The sequence below is a fragment of the Lygodium microphyllum genome, chromosome 13 (genome assembly GCF_053477565.2).
Source record: "Lygodium microphyllum isolate KBCC chromosome 13, Lygodium_microphyllum_v1.1.10, whole genome shotgun sequence".
In the NCBI taxonomy this organism is placed as follows: Eukaryota; Viridiplantae; Streptophyta; class Polypodiopsida; order Schizaeales; family Lygodiaceae; genus Lygodium; species Lygodium microphyllum.
The window spans coordinates 149,359,242-149,373,606 of NC_141147.1; the positions used below are offsets into that span (position 1 = coordinate 149,359,242).

Below are 14,365 nucleotides of genomic sequence, written 5' to 3' on the forward strand. Positions count from 1 at the left end.
TGCATATTTTTGCATTTGTTGTGATGTTAGCCACTTTATGTACATACCATGCAATCCAGATGCGACTAGTGCATTATAAAAGTCCAAAATAGCCAATTGTGTAAACAAAGTTGAGACTTTGTACAAATCAACTATAAGTCCCAAATTTGAGCCGCTCACCAAGCGATGCAAGGCCACACAAACCCGCTTCTTGACAGGTATTGCTCTTCTATAGTTCGTGTTCTTTCATCGCATTTGTGGTCTTGGATAGGCTTAGCATGACCGTCAATCGTGCCTTTGTTGACCTATCCTAGCTCAACCTGCGACATAACCTCGAGCCATGCACTCCATCAAAGTATGCAATTGCACACTATCATCATCCCCGTCATCCAAATCACTTAGCAATAGCTATAACATTGCCATGACAACAACTACAACACCAACAACACACATTATCATAAGACTTTCATCATCCATTCATTGTCGAAAGATTTGACGAAACTTTATGAGACAATTGAAGAGAGATGCAGTATACGTACACTTAAAAACATTTTTTTAATAAAAGTTTTGGATTCATCTATTGTTGAAACCATCATTCCCATTTAAGACTTTTGATTACATCTAACATACCAAATACTGAGGAGGCAAGTGTATCCATGATAATGACGAGCTTGCACTCTTCAAATGTTTTCTTTTCCTCTAAGTTTGCTTTTTGGTTGGCTAACATTGATCGGGCGGCGCTAGCCATGTCACTGAGAGACTCCTCTATCTTTATACCCTTCTTATCGCGTGCTCCTTGGCTGGTCATTTGATGTTGCCTAATCTTTGAAGGCTCAATAGAGCTAATGTCTTCCTAGATGTTCTCACCTGGATCATTGGAGACTGATGTAGTGTTGTCTTCTCCAAAAGACAACCCACCAACAAACGAGGCATGTGCATTGCTAACAACATTGGCCCGATTCCACATATATTCATCTACAAGATCATACCATTGACAAGAGATCTTGTGATCATTGACTGATATGGCATTGTGGGCCTTATCCTTCCTATATGACTCATAGACGCATCCCCAACGTTTTCTACATGCCTCACCATCTTTGTTGAACTCTGAAAATAGTGATGCTAGCTGTGTGGCAACCTTGGACCATATATCCACTCCTTACTTTGGTGGCTTTGAGAACTCCGCGCTCATGGATCCTCGGATGTGAATGAGTTGTGCTGTCCATGAATCCTTCCACTGAACAAACAATTTTTTTGTGGTTGTTGAATGACCTTGTGTCTCACGTGCGTCATCCTGATTCTTTCCTTTCTACGTCCTCTTTGGTTTATGAGGTTTTGGTGCGTCAGACTCTAATGAAGTTTGTTGTGGACCCTACTTGTAGGCATTCTTGGAATGTGGCACCATTGGTACTTGGGTTTGAACCATGTCAACCTCATCATATGTGTCCTGGATCCCATCATAGAAACTTATTACTTGCGGTTCTTGTTGTGGTGGTGTCGAGGGGCCATGTTGAGGACTATGTGGAATTGGACGAAGAATTGCCTTATTGTGTATTGTTGTGGATCCATCTATACCTAAGTGTCTTGGCCATTGGAATGGTGTGAATTGAGGAAGACGAGGATTGACCAAAGGAGGGTGGTTTGGAAACACATGTACAAGAGTACTGCCAGCCACACTATGGCTTGGAATGTGGCTTGGAACACCCACACTTTGGCATGAAAAGCACATAAAGTCATTACTGCATGTTGCAACTTGGCTCATTTGAGACACAAACTGTTGAAACTCCTCCATGGGAGTGCTCTCTTGAGAATCCATCGAGCTCCACCTTATGCATGAAAATTAATCCATTATTTACAATATGTGAATGGACAGAGAGATTTATTGTTCTTTATGTGCCCAATATTACGGGCCCAAGACAAAAAAAGGCCAATACAAAGATAATGCAATGCATACATAAATCACAACCCTTAACCTTGCAAGACCATAATGACTTAAGAACTTATGACGATGATTTTGCATGAATACATGATACTTATGATGATGATTTTGCATGAATACATGATACTTGTGATGATGGCGCCATGCATAAATGATTCACAAGCATATATCATCGAAGATCGTAAATTATTTATGAGCTTACGATGATGATCTTGCATCAAAATTATGATCCCATTTGGAGCTATAAATACATGAAGTTTATGAAAATAATGCAATGCATACATAAGTCACAACCATGAACCTTGCAAGACCATAATGACTTAAGAACTTATGATGATGATTTTGCATGAATACATGATACTTGCAATGATGACGCCATGCATAAATGATTCACAAGCATATATCATAGAAGATAGTAAATTATTTATGAACTTTTGATGACGATCTTGCATGAATACATGATACTTGGGGTGATCATGCAATGCATAAATGGTTTCAACCCCATAGATGCCCAGTGTGTGCAACACACACCAATTATAGGCCTAGATACCAAAAAAGGGCAGTTGGCAATGGCGGGCAATGGTGGTGTGTAACCAGCCTTATAACGACAATGCAAATGCATAAATGATACACAAACCCAAACCATAGAAGACCATAAACTTTCATATGCAAAACATACTTGCAAATACACGATTCTTATGACCTATGAACTATCATGTAAAAGAGCCGAGAATATAAAAGATTTTTGCATCCATATATGATAGTTATCATGATGATGCATACACAATGATTTAAAATCACATGCATGAGACCCCAAAAAACTCTTATCAAATCATTTCTTGAATTTGACATAAAGCTTACTCAAAGCACAAAACATAAAGCACGAACTTATGATGATGAGTTTGCATAGATAGATGATTCTTATAACGACAATGCAAATGCATAGATGATACACAAACCCAAACCATAGAAGACCATAAACTTTCATATGCAAAATATAATTGCAAATACACGATTCTTATGACCTATGAACTTTCATGTAAAAGAGCTGAGAATATAAAAGATTTTTGCATCCATACATGATAGTTATCATGATGATGCAATGCATACAAAATGATTTATAATCACATGCATGAGACCCAAAAAAATTCTTATCGAATCATTTCTTGAATCTGACATAAAGCTTACTCAAAGCACTAAATACAAAGCATAAACCATAAAGCATGTAGTAATTTAAAACATAACGCAAGACTCTCAGACATAGAGAGAGAGAGAGAGAGAGAGAGAGAGAGAGAGAGAGAGAGAGAGAGAGAGAGAGAGAGAGCACCTACTAATTGATCTTCCTTCCTTTCACGTGATCATCCTTTTAGCTTGATGCCTGCAATGGCCTTATATTCCTCATGATATGATTAGAAAACCTATGATCAACACTGCTATTCAAATTATGATATGAACTGCAATTCAAAGAGACCAAGAGAAAGGGAAATGATGCATGCATAATCGTATGTCCGCATTGCATGAGGGCCACCTAATCATATGACTTGATTTGGCAAAACATATTCGTTCGGATTGCTGCTGCAGCTAATCAGTCTCAATTAGAATGATCAATCTCCAATCCTTGATCATTGATTAGAATGATGATCAATCTCCAATCCCTAATCAATGATTAGAATGATCAACCGGTTCTAGTATATTAGAATGATTAGATTGATCAATCTCCAATCCGTGATCAATGATTAGAATGATGAAACTCCAATCCCTGATCAATCTCCAATCTCCAATCAGAGCCAAAACTAGTTCATTCAGGGGGGAGACCGATCTCTAATAAGATCAAATGGCCTTCATGCATCACTAGCCTAATCATGGAATCCTCAAACGAGTCCATGCACATGGAAGCATAGGGAAGAGGCTGATGTTATATATCGGCCTGCTATGGGCTATCGCTCATAGACAGGCCACGTGTCGGTGACCCCACACTTTTTAGGGGTCACATATTTTTATATGATATATAAATTTAAGAGAACTCTATTCTTTCAGCTGTGCGTGCGCAGGTGAGGTGGTAAGGGAGTTGCCTTTTAGGTGGGTGGTGCAGGCTCAACCCCTGGAAGCAACAAAGTCGTCGCCTTTTGGTCCAAAGAGAGGGCTTTGCACTCTCACCGGACGTGATTGGATGCCACGTCACCAGGCAGGCCGAGATTTAACGTGAGCCTAGGGAAGACCATTGCTCGAGGGAAGGGGAAGGAGCTCATGTAGGGGGGGAGAGCTCATCAAACTAGAAATATACCTCATCCACCACAAATGGCAACCATGCTTGAAGTTAAGACAAAGCTTTTAACAAAGTCACTGTATTGATCAGAGAAATCGATAATCTGTGCTCATGCAAGAGCCAACTATATGTATGAGAGAGAGAGAGAGAGAGAGAGCACCTTGCAGTCGAAATGGATCTGAACCTTGGTCTTGATGATTGTGATGATGGGGCTTTTGCAGATACCAAGCAAGAAACATGAACAATTCATCAATGAGCGGGAGTGGGAGATTGATCGACCTGCATATGAAGAGAGGGGAAAATGGTTAATGCAATGGGAAAACCCACTCAGGGCCCGCCTGCAAACGACGATTGGCTGCACATGATGGTGGACGCAGCAGGGTGGGGGAGCTCCGTTGCCTTGTTCAAGGCCGAAACATGCCAGGGAAGGCATTGAATGCTCCCCAGGGCAGGCCCGTTTGGCCGCGAGGAGTATGTAAAGGGCAAGCTGCTTTTTTTGGGTATCCAGGTCTGTGATTGGCCCGTGTCACTTACACTAGGTGTGTCACTTACACAAGGTGTTGAGGGTCTGGTGTATAACGAGCCTTAGTTTTCTCGATAGGTTAGAAATTTTAAGGAGGGGGGGTTTGGGAGTACCGTATGGTCTCCACGGCGGGTGGGTCTTACCTTCGGGAGATCTGTCAATTTTAGTGATCTTGATTAACCTTCTTCTTTAAACAATTAAACCGCGCTTTTTCCTAGACGAGAGGCGATTTTGACAGGGACCGACTTGGAAGTTTCAAAAGCACCAAAACGATGCAATGCCATGGAGTTGAAATACGACATCACAAGCATCGCAGAGGAAAACTGGGAGGACTTGGGATGCATGGAAACGGCAAGCAAACGACGATGACGATGAAAGACGCATTCAGAGAATCGGCAGGGGCAGCAGCCAGCGGAGAGGTTTTGCCGCGATCCTGCGCCTGTGCCTTCGCCTTCTTACAGCACACCGATCATTAGTCAGCGATCGAAAGAGGTTGTGCGTGTCTCACAACGCCTCGATCAATGAATGTATCACATAGCGTTATTAGAGCAGAGAGATCCTTCCCCTATGGGTGCGCTCACGGGGTGGATCCACCCTCCGGCAATAATAAAAAGAAAGACCTTTTCTTTGTTGAGGGGGCTTTCTACCCCCCTCACGGTGGTGCTCTGTGTTGGTACAGACTCCTGTGCGTATGTGTTCATGCGTCTGGTTTTCTAAAAGTTTATGCTAAGTCACTCACCTAAGAGGCAGCGCTTGTAGTTAGAATATAAAAGAATCGTTCGCTTCTGTGTTAACTTGCGAGGTCCTAACAAAGTTAGGTATATGATAGAAGCATGGCTGTCTACATGGAATTGACCTAATCAACAACTCCAGTTCTGTTCTTTGATCATGGATCAGGCAGGAACGTCTGAAAGGCGTAAGCTAGCAACAAGTGCACGTCTGGTAATTCTGGGACGGACGTTTTATGATCTTTAGTCAAAAGGCAATAGACGATGAGAAATACATCAAAAGCAGGAATCCATATTGATGCACCCTCCATATCACTTTAGTCAAAAGGCAAAAGACTTGAACAGAGAAAATATATCGAAAGCAGTGTTCCAATGTTTGTAACTTGAAATGCAATTTCTTAACGTGGTGTTTTCTGCAGCTAATATGGCCACAAATTTTGAAATGTTGCTTTTACAATTCGATTGGCCTTTACATCATCAGATCTATCATCAAAACACATATAATAGGGCTGACTAGAAGGCACAGATTCAGATGATTTTGATATCAAATTGGACTGGTAGCTTGAATGCGATTTTCTTGACGTGGCGATTTCTGCAGCTAATTGAGCTGCAAAGTTTTGAAATGGTGCTTTTACAACGAATTGGACTCATACCATCAGATCTATCATGAATATGTGGATAGGGCTAACTAGGAGACACAGATTCAGTTCTGATATCAAATTGGACCGGTAGCTTAAGTGGGATTTTCTTGACCTGGTGTTTTCTATGGTGAATTGAGCCACAATTTTTGAATGGTGCTTTTACAAATGAATTGGACTTTATATTATCAGCTCTATCATCATCAATGCATGGAATAAAGCCAAGTAGAAGGCACCGATTCAGGTGACTTTGATATCAAATTGGAGTGGTAGATTAAATGTAATTTTCTTGACTTGGTGTATTTTGCAGCTAATTGTCACAAAATTTTGAAATGGTGCTTTTATGATTTTATTGGACTTTACATCATGAGATCTATCATCAATATGTGGGATTGGGCTAACTGGAATTTCCAAATACAACAAGGATTAATCAAGATCAAAATTTAGCGTTTTTGTACCCAGATTTCCATGTAGGTAAGTTGTAAGTCCCTTCAACCTTATTGTAGTTGTTTGAACTTCATTGTTAGCCTTGTCTTGTTTGGTATGTAGATTATAGTCAACCACTTAAATCTCTTACATACATGGAGAACTGTACAACTTGAGCTGAGTCAAAGGTTAGGATGTATGCGAATGCAGTACCAGTGTAAGAGAGACTGGAAAAGCATTTGTGATATATTTGTGATTCTCTTCGATACTTTAGAAAGCTTTGTGGAGGGTCCCCTCCCTTCGTTTTTGTGTGCATCTCTTTGTCAGCTTTCGTTTTGGCTTGTCCTAATCATATTCTCTAGTCAGCTGTCACTTTCCAAGCTGATTGATTGTTGTTGTCTCAATGAAATTCAGTATATTCCGGAGGTATTCATCCCAAGAGTTGGGTTTTGATATTTTAATTTTGACTTGGGTGACATCGTCATCTGATTGAAATGAAAATTCTTGATGTGGATCCAATAAGGTACCCATCCCAAGAGTTGGGTTTTGGTATTTCGACTCCGACTTGATGACTCTTGTCTCATTGTGATAAAAGTCTTCATGTGGTTGGGTTTTAGTATTTTGACTTTGACTTGGATGACTCTTCCATCTGATTGTGATTGAAGTCTTCATGTGGACTTTCTTAACGAGGGTGCAAAGTTTTTGAGCACTTGTTTTAGGAAGAGTACATTCCATTAAGGATACAGTCATTTTTTCTTGCGATGATAAATTGCATGTATATGAAATTCTTCTTGGCAAACATGGTGATTTAACAAGAGCATAATCCAGTGAGCTTATTTTGGATTCTATCATTTGATATTCGTATTTTCTGAAATGGCTGCAAATGTTCTAGAACATATTTAAGTAAGATCCAAATCCAGTAAGAGCACCACTAGCAGTAAGAACACATCTAATCACCTTGATCAGCATGAATGTTTGAAAGTTCTCTCTGAGAGATCTAGTGCAACGGAGTAGTAGATGCTAATATTGCAGGCTACAGCCACGTGAACTTGATATGGGCAGGCTTCTTCATAAAGGTATTCTGTTCTTGAAGCACTGCCTTGTCTTACATGGATGCTTGAAAACATCTTCAGATCTTTGCACTAAGTGTGTACAGGATCTCGTGATTGAAGGCTGGAGGTATATGTGAAACGACTTAAAAGTGTGCAATTTTTATGTAAGCTGCTGGTGATACCTTACACGGTACCACGACACGAGCTAGAGGGACTGGACATGGAAGGGGGATTGCTGCTTGAATGCTACTATGTTTATATGGGTTGCTCTTCAGGATTTTTTTCTTTAACTCTCCTTGAGTGTTGATATGCAGGTTTATGTGAGGAGATTGTAGCCTGTTGTTTAAGCTGGTCATATGATCCAATGCTGAAAAATCTGCCATAAAGGGACATGTTGTGGGCATTGCCACTTTTGCTCTCATCTCCACATACCGTACCAGCTTCCCATCACCTTCTTCATCATTTTCCTTCTCTACCGGCTGGTGCCGCACTCAGCCAGACTGCTGTCCAGACAGCTGGTGGCTCTGCCTGCCTCTAGAAGCTGCCACCTTTCGGTCGAAGCTGCCACTAGCCTCCTAGTGGTGCTGTCCAGCTGCTGTACAATCCAGAACAGCTGTATTTTCATCCTCCTGCAGCGGCATGGCACATGGACATCTTCTTGGTGGTGTTTTGGGCTGTTGACCATTGGACATCTCGAAGATGCTGTGTTTTCAGACCAGCTGCTCTCTTTTTCACCTAGAGGCTGTTCCCAGGTAGTAGGACATTGCTGCATTTTTGTCATTTCAGCTCTAGATACTGTTGCGTTTTGACTTAATGCCTAGGTTGCTGCGCTGCTGTCTTCAGCCCTTTGCATCAGCCTTCTTCTCCGACATTGTTCCTTTGCTGCATTCAGGAGCCATTCTCCAAGGATGACACTCTTCCGACTCCCTCAGCCCTACCATGAGAGAGACTAACTGTTGGACAGCCTCTGCTCCTTGAGCACCCTTAGTTGTATCTCTTATCTTCACCATTCAATCATTTAGCATTCATTCATTCTTCAATCTTCTCTTCCATTGCCTTGTTGTTTGAGTTCACTAAGTGTTGTGTTTGTACACTCTCAGTGTTTTCTCCACAAACATTAGCATATTTTGAGAGTCAAGCAAGTTTGAGTGCTTAATTGGATATGAGAAGGGCCATTTTGATCTTATTCTTGGTGTTTGGTTGTAAATGCAGTCTTGGTGCTGCAAATGGCTTAAGTATTCCAATACTGAAGATCCACCTGCAATGAAGGCACCTTTCTTGGTTGGAATTGTTCTATTGCTCTAGAAGTGAAGACATGCCATCTCTGTTAGGAGTAGTGTGCTTGGTCTTTCTGTCTCTTTCTTCCTCTCTCCTTTTTTGGTGCAGATTTGTACTGTGGCTCATTTGTTTGAACTCATTATATGGTTTGAGTTCTAGGATTAGGACCTACATTTACAAAGGAGCCAATTCCAGTATTGGAGTGATATATTCAGGTGGTAACAAAGGAAGCCATGAGGCACTTTCAAGAACTTTTATTAATGATGTTTTTGACTTGCAAAAGATCTTTCAGGATTGAAGTCTTAAATATTTCCTTCTTGCATCCTAATCCAAGCAGAAATCTGGAATGGATGCCCAAATGTCGTCCTTTGGTGTCCTGATCAAGCAGATTTGTTCTTTAAACAGAGAGATCAATCATATGAAGCAAGAGTTGAGGCAAATTCTGAATTTCTGGAAGCTTATTGCTGTTTAAAGGGACATGGGAATGCATTTCTGATGTAACTGTGCCCCTGATGGACTCTTCTGCAAGTCCAGGAGGCTGTGCAGAGAGACTGCATGTGTGCCAGATAATCTCTTGTTTCGAGATTGGCTTCCCTGGCAGTAACTGTGATTATTTGAACTCATTTTGTGGTGTGGTGTATCTGGGACTTTATATTCTGCAGTTCGTGTTGAGAGAGCTAGGCCCACTGTTTTAACAGAGAGATAATCAAGCATATATGAAACAATGAGCCTGTTCGGAGAGACTCTTCTCTAGTGTTTGTCCTATGGTTTCTGGATTGGCTACCCTGATCATAAGTGTCAATCAATTTTAACTTTTCAAGCTGATTTTGATGTGTAGTTTTTATATTCCTTTGTACTGCTTGAGAGAGTTTGGCAATGATTTTTCAACTGTGAGAGATCAACTATTTGAAGCAAGAGCTAAGCCTTTTGCAAGCTTGTTGGTGTTTTAAGAGGGATATGAAACACATTTGTGATGTCACTATGGTGCTGCTGGATTCTGCCACCCTAGGACCTTTTTTTCCCTTATATATGGGTATCCTCCGGTTTCTGAATGGGCTTTCTTGTCATAATTTTCAGGTAACTGTTATTTTTGGAGCTGATTTTTATGGTGTGATCTTTATGGGTTTCGATATATTCTGTAGAACTTATTGTTGAGAGGTTTGGCCTTCTATGTTTTAACAGCGAATATCAACTATATTAAGCTGGAGCTGAGTCAAAGCTCTGATTTTTGCAAGGTTATTGACATTCTGAGGGACCTGGACTGTATTTGTGTTGTAACTTGGGTGCTGATGGATCTTCTTTGCTTGTTCTGGGAGACTTTGCGGAGGGACCCTTGTCTTGTGTGTATAGCTTTCAGTGGCCTGGTAGTTTTAGTGGTCCATTAACTGGTAGGTTCACCTGCATAACATAAATGTAAGATAGTTTTTCTTGGTTGGGAGGTTTATTGCTACTGGCATGCTTCCCCTTTCTGTTTATTTCTTCCTCTTATTTTCTGTCAATGTGCAGGTCTACATGTGCCCATGTTGTACCTCATTGTTAACTTTGGGCTCTAAGTCAATCACTCAAATCTCCATGATTCCATCAATATCTCAGTCATTGTGCAACTGCTCAGGTGCTGGCAATATACTCGATGAGGCACTTCGTATGAAAAAGCGCTTGAGGGTCAATACTGGTCTCTCACAGTATCTTGCAAAACAATCTTAAATGTCTGTTTTGCTTGCATCCTAATCCTAGCAGAAATCAGGGATGGATTTCTCAATCTACTCTCTTGACCTTGATTATAGGGCCTCCTTATTATCGAGAAGGTATGCTCTTCAGGCAGAAAAATGAAGGGGGACTCTGCAAACTCATTTTCTAGGCGAAGAGGGGCTGGAATGCATTTGTGATTTATTTATAGTTGGACAGGTTTCTTCTGCCCCTTGATCATACAACTGTCGCTTTTCAAGCTGATTGGTTGTATAGTCTCTATGGACCCCAATATTTATTCATTGCACTGGGGTTTGGTATTTCAATGTTAAGTTGGATGATTCTTTCATCTGATTTTGTCTCTTGTTTGAAATGGCTGCAAATTTTCCAAGAATCTGTTCTAGTAAGAGCAGACTCCACCAAGGACATCTGTTGTTTTGTCTTGCTATGATGAATGGTGCAGAATATACTATTTCTTCTTGCCAACCATGATGTTCCAGTAAAAGCATATCCCACTGAGAATATTTGATGATTCTTCTTACTTTGAAATGACTTCTAATGTCAAGGGCATGTTCTGGTAAACAGCAAATTCCACTAAGGACACCTCTAATGCCCATATCCCACTGAGAATATTTGATGATTCTTCTTACTTTGAAATGACTTCTAATGTCAAGGGCATGTTCTGGTAAACAGCAAATTCCACTAAGGACACCTCTAATGCCCTTAATTGTCGTGGATTCTGTGAACCTCTCTCTAAGAAACTATGTACCAGTACTGGATGCTGCTGTTAAAAGCAACTGCCATACCTGCAAAAGTGTAAGAGGAGTTGTCTTGATTTTTAGTTCAATTGGTGTTCTCCCTCTGTTTTGCCTGTGCCTTCCTCACTCAATTTCTACTGATGTGCAGGTCCACACGGGTCCATCATGTGGTTTGAGCTGTAGTCAATCACTGAATTTCTATGAATATGTCAATCAATGTCCATGTATTTAGATGCTGTCACTGTACCGAATGAGGCAGTTTCTATGAGAAAAGCACTTGAGAATTGCTTGCATCTTAATTCTAGCAGAAATCAGGAAGTGATTTCTAAATATTCTCCCTTGGTTTCCTAATCAAGCAGGAATGTCCTTCATACAGAAGTCAAATGGAACTGTGAGTTGAGCCGAGCCAAAGGTCAGGATGTGTGCAAGGTCATGGACTGCGTAAGAGTGGCTGGAATGCATCTGTAGTATATCTTACAGGTCTGATGGATCGAAGGCTGTGTGGAGGGTCCTTCAATGTTGTGTGCATCTCTGCTGGTCTCTGCTTTGGCTTTTCCTGTTCCTGTTTAATAGCTAATTGCTATTTTTCAAGCTGATTGGTTGGTACTGCTTTTGTGATATTTCCTGAGGCAATTATTCAGAGAGTTAGATTTTGACCTTGGATGACTTTCTCACTGGATTAACAAAAGCCTTGATGTTGATTCAAAAATTTTCTGATTTAAAATAGTTTCATATTTTCCAAATGCCTGTTTCAGTAATGGCATATCCCACGAAGGAGATCTATCATTTTTTCTTGGCATGATGAATGACAGATATGTGATTCCTTTTGTTGAGTTTGACAATCCAGATTGAGCATAGCTCCTGAGAACATCTTAATGTCTTCATGTGATATCCATCTTTTTTGGAAATGCCTTCATGTGGCTTCAGTTCTAATGTATGTGAAGACATCTGATTGTGCAGGTTTATGTTTGAGCATGTTGTAGTTCATTCTCAGTTCATCATGGTTTGAGTTATCAATCAAGGTCGAGCAAGTCTAATTTATGGAATTTGTTGATTCGGTGGAGTGCTGGAACATGTGACATTAAATGTCTCTTTTGAAGTAGTTAACATTGCTGTTTAAGTTTTGCATATAGATGCTGTAAATGATCCGGATGAAAGAATGTGTGCGAAACAATCCAGGATCGATGATGGTTTTTGTAGTTGCAAACTTGTGTGATTGAAGCCAGGGAGGGGAAAACAGAAAATGTCATGATACATATTGTGGTTGTGTTCTTTCTGATTGCTTTAAGTCAAATTATGTTCAGATGCAGGGCAAGTTCCGGCAGTCATTCCCCAGGAATATGTTGAAACAGCAGATGATATCTGGTTGGAGCTTCAGTATGTGTTGCAATTATGAAGTGTATAACCTCATTATCGTTAGGCAATCACCTTTGGGACTATATCTTTTTGGTTTTGTGTAATTATTACATGCAGGTTTTAGCAGCTGGGAGTGTGAATGCCAGTTGTTTGCGATTCTGCTACTCTTCTGGTCAAGGTGATGTTATTGCTAAGGGTTGATGAGAACATAGCAAGCATTCTTAGATGCTCCAAGTGTCAAGATGTAGTTAGTCTATTGATTGTACTGGAGCTAGTTGGCTTTGAATTCAAGACATTGCTCTATGAATGTGGTTGGATGCAGGTGAAAATCCTGAATGCATATCTGTCTTGACTTGCAAGCACCAAAGAAGTACAAACTTATAGCTTGAACTATCAAGATATTGGGAGTATTTATTGATTGCTTTTGTAAGAGGTTTCTACTGCCAAGCCTCAATGCTGATTTAGTTTCATTTTTTGAGTTTGGGTTTGCATTTTCTTGTTTTAGTGGAAGATCTAAGCTCTTTCTGTATCACGCTTTAAAATTGTGAATACCATGTTGTGTGTCAAGCTCCTGCGCATTGCTAATGACTGTTGCATAGGGCTAATAATGCAGAGGCCAAGGGGGACCAATGTTTGAGACATGCAGAGAGACTAAGCTGCTTCATTACAACTATTTGCATAAATTGTGCGCACAGGTTGTAGAAAGTGCTTCTTGTCTCTTAAGTTACTGGACCTTGAATGGCATTTAAACCTCTTATGTGATTGCTTCTTTTCCCTCTCATTTCAAGGACAGGGAATAGATATAAGATTATGAACTGGACATTTGGTTGCAGTAGTTCAATTAGATTTTAAATGCAGGGCAAGTTGTGGCAGTAATTCACCAGGATACAGAAAACAATCTGGCTGGAGCTTTAGTTTTGTATTGATGCAGTGTGTATCGTGTCTTTTTACACTAAAAAAGTGCAGGTTTCGTTGAAGTATGCCAGCTGGAAGCATGTGACGGCAGAATTTTTTTTGGGGCTTCTACTGGTGTTGTCAAGGTCATTTTATTGCTAATGGCTGATGAGTGTCAGTATGAGCCATATCCGTATCACTAATTACCACTTAACATGACTCCCTTGCTTGCTTTACGGGCTACTCTGATTGTATTGAACAAGTGGGTTTGAAACTCAATTCATGGAGTAGTTTAATGTGGGAGAATGTACTGGATATGTATCTGATTGACTAGCAAGCACCAGAAGATTACAAACTATCATTTTAGGTGTTCGCACTCCTTGCATCAGAATCCAAGCAGAAGTCAGGTATGGACTGCTAAATCCTCTGACCCAGCATCACCTGCCATCATGATCAAGTAGGGATGTCCTTTGAAATCAATTGAAATTGTGTTGAAACAAAGCGGAGTCAAATGTTTGGATTGCAAGCAAACATCGCCTGTTCAAGTAGGCATGCTCTTTGGAATTATGTGTGGGTGTTTGAGGCCAGAGCTGAGCCAAAGCTTTGGTTATAAGCAAGCTGATTGACATGGTATCTTTGGCACTGATGATGAGTGAAACTGTACTTGTTGCTAAGGAGAGAGACCTCGTCTTAATAGGAGGAAGCAAGTCGAGATTACAGCAACAATTATTAGCAACAACTGAAATCAGAGAAAAAATACCAAATCAAAAAAGCAGTTTTTCTTTAGGTCAATGAGATCCTCTGCTCCCAAATCACCCCAACTATCCATTTAGACTTTGAAG

The 14,365-nt window shown here is 40.5% G+C and overlaps 1 long non-coding RNA gene across 1 annotated transcript; it reads left to right on the forward strand.

Annotated features, from left to right (window-relative positions):
• The first annotated feature begins 4,888 nt into the window (after positions 1–4,888).
• LOC148027339 (uncharacterized) lies at positions 4,889–13,120 on the forward strand. The gene is made up of 5 exons (XR_015692982.1): positions 4,889–6,547; positions 8,764–9,906; positions 10,012–10,217; positions 10,336–11,331; positions 11,422–13,120. It is a non-coding gene; the product is annotated as an uncharacterized LOC148027339 (long non-coding RNA).
• Positions 13,121–14,365: the final 1,245 nt, after the last annotated feature.